At 47.1% G+C, this 3,169-nt stretch overlaps 1 long non-coding RNA gene across 1 annotated transcript in view; it reads right to left on the bottom strand.

Annotated features, from left to right (window-relative positions):
- The window catches only part of LOC108294964, a 14,466-nt gene that overhangs the window by 7,174 nt on the left and 4,123 nt on the right, over positions 1 to 3,169 (bottom strand). The window lies entirely within an intron of this gene.

Genomic DNA, 3,169 nt, shown 5'->3' with positions numbered 1-3,169 from the left:
AAAAAAAAAAGAAAAGAAAAGAAAAAAAAAGAAAAAAGAGAGACTCTGTCTCTACAAAAAATAAAATAAAAAATAACAAAAAGTTAGCCAGGCATGGTGGTGTGCACCTGTGGTCTCATCTACTCAGGAGGCTTAAATGAGAGGGTCACTTGAGTCCTGGAAGCTGAGGTGCAGTGAGCTATCATCACGTCACTGCACTCCAGACAGGTAACAGAGACCCCCATCTCTACAAAAAAGAAAAAAAAAAATGGTCACAGCCATGCATCAGCAGATCTCCTGTAACTCCAGTGATAGCTGTAACAGTAAGAAAGTGACAGCCCCGGCCGGGCTCAGTGGCTCATACCTGTAATCCCAGCACTTTGGGAGGCCGAAGTGGGCAGATCACCTGAGGTCAAGAGTTGGAAACCAGCCTGGCCAACATAGTGAAGTCCCGTCTCTACTAAAAATACCCAAAGATGGCTGGATATGGTGGCGGGAGCCTGAAATCCCAGCTACTCAGGAGGCTGAGGCATGATAATCGCTTGAACCCGGGAGGTGGAGGTTGCAGTGAGTTGAGATTGCACCACTGCACTCAAGCCTGGGTGACAGAACAGGACTTCATCTCCAAAAAAAGAAAAGAAAAGAAAAAAGAAAATGACAGGCTAGGCATGGTGGCTTATGCCTGTAAACCTAGCACTTTGGGAGTTTCGGAGGGGAGGATGGCTTGAGGCCAGAAGTTCGAGACCAGCCTGGGCAACATAGTGATATGGTTTGACTGTGTCCCAACCCAAATATCAGCTTGAATTCCCACATGGGAGGTAACTGAATCATGGGGGCAGGTCTTTCCCAGCTGTTCTTGTGATAGTGAATAAGTCTCACAAGATCTTCTGGTTATAAAAAGGGGAGTTTCCCTGCACAAGTGCACCTCTCTTTGCCTGCCACCATCCATGTAAGATGTGACTTGCTTCCTTTTGCCTTCCGTAATGATTGAGAGGCCTCCCTAGCCATGTGGAACTGTAAGTCCAGTTAAACCTCTTTCTTTTGTAAGTGCAATCTCAGCTCACTGCAGCCTCTGCCCCCTGGGTTCAAGTGATTCTCCTGCCTCAGCTTCTCAAGTAGCTGGGATTACAGGCACATGCCACCATGCCTGGCTACCCGATTCTTTAATTTCAACTGTTGCAAAATTGTAAATGGATGATAAAAAGTGTTAAACCTTAACTTGTGCTAACAACTTCTCCTTGATGGTAGCTATCAAGCATTTGAAGTTGACCGGGCATGGTAGCTCACGCCTGTAATCTCAGCACTTTGGGAGGCTGAGGCAGGTGGATCTCCTGAGGTCAGGAGTCAAGACCAGCCTGGCCAACATGGCGAAACCCCATCTCTACTAAAAATACAAAAATTAGCCAGGCATGGTGGTGCGCACTATAGCCCCAGCCACTTGGAAGGTTGAGGCAGGAGAATTGCTTGAACCTGGGAGACTGTGGTTGCAGTGAACTGAGATTGCGCCATTGCACTCCAGCCTGGGCAACACAGCGAGACTCAGTCTCAAAAAAAAAAAAAAAAAAAGCATTTGAAGTGTTCAGCAGTTCAGCCTAAGTCCAGGACAGAAATTGTGGCCATTGTAAGCACAAAACCTCATATAAAAAGTTTTGTTACACTCCTTGGTATTTACTCGAGTTGAAAACTTATGCCTACACAAAACTCTGCACGTGGATGTTTATGGTAGCTTTATTCATAATTGCCAAAGCTTAGGAGCAACCAAGATGCCCTTCAGCAGGTGAACAGATAAATAAACTGTGGTACAGCCAGACAGTGGACCAGCGCTAAGTAGTAATGAGCTCTTGAGCCATGAAAAGACCTGAAGGAAGCTTTTTTTTTTTTGAGATGGAATCTTGCTCTATCGCCCAGGCTGGAGTGCAGTGGCGCGATCTTGGCTTACTGCATCTTCTATTTCCTGGGTTCAAGCAATTCTCCCACCTCAGCCTCCCGAGTAGCTGGGACTACAGTCACTCGCCACCATGCCTGGCTAATTTTTGTATATATATATATTTTTTTGAGACGGAGTTTCACTCTTGTTGCCCGAACTGGAGTACAATGGCTCAATCTTGACTCACCACAACCTCAGCCTCCCAAGTAGCTGGGATTACAGACATGTACCACCACACCCACCTAATTTTGTACTTTTAGCAGAGACGAGGTTTATTCCTGTTGGTCAGGCTGGTCTCGAACTCCCCACCTCAGGTGGTCCACCCAACCCGGCCTCCCAAAGTGCTGGGATTACAGGCATGAGCCACTGCGCCCAGCCTAATTTTTGTATTTTTAGGAGAGATGGGGAGGGTTTCGCCATATTGGCCAGGCTGGTCTCGAACTCCTGATCTTGTGATCTGCCCACCTTAGGTTCCCAAAGTGCTGGGATTACAGGCGTGAGCTATGGCACCCAGCCAACCTGCAGGAAACTTAAATGCATACTACTAAGTGTAGGAAGCCAATCTGAAGAGGCTGCATGCTGTATGATTCCAACTAATGCATGTGACTTTCTGGAAAAGGCAAAACTATGGAGACAGTAAGAAGATCATTGACTACCAGGGGCTAGGGAGGGAGGGAGGGATGAAGAACTGAACCACAGCGGATATTTAGGGCAGTGAAAATACTCTGGGCTGGGCACACTCACTTGTTTGTAATCCCATCACTTTAGGAGGCCGAGGTGGGAGCATTGCTTGAGCTTAGGAGTACGAGGCCAGCTTGGGAAACATAGTGAGACCCCCGTCTCTACAAAAAACATAAAAATTAGTGGGGCATGTTGATGTACGCCTGTGGTCCCAGCTACGTGGGAGGCTGAGCTGGGAGGACCACCTAATCCCGGGAGGCAAAGGTGGGAGGGAGCCATGACTGCACCACTCCACTCCAGCCTGAGAAATACAGAGACCCTGTCTCAAGAAAAACAAAACAACAAAAAAGAGAAAATACTCTGTATGATACTATGATGCTGGACACACATAATCATACATTTGTCCAAACTCACAGAATGTACAACACTGAGAGTAAACCCTAATGTAAACTGTGGACTCTGGCTGATGATGATGTGTCAATGTAGGTTCATCAATTGCAACATAGGTACCACTCTGGTGGGGGCCATTGACAATGGGGGAGGCTGTATGTGTCGGGGGTCAAGGGGGTATAAGGGAAATCT

The sequence above is a fragment of the Cebus imitator genome, unplaced genomic scaffold (genome assembly GCF_001604975.1).
Source record: "Cebus imitator isolate Cc_AM_T3 unplaced genomic scaffold, Cebus_imitator-1.0 Scaffold613, whole genome shotgun sequence".
NCBI classification, from domain to species: Eukaryota; Metazoa; Chordata; class Mammalia; order Primates; family Cebidae; genus Cebus; species Cebus imitator.
This window is presented reverse-complemented; position numbering and strand designations above follow the sequence as displayed.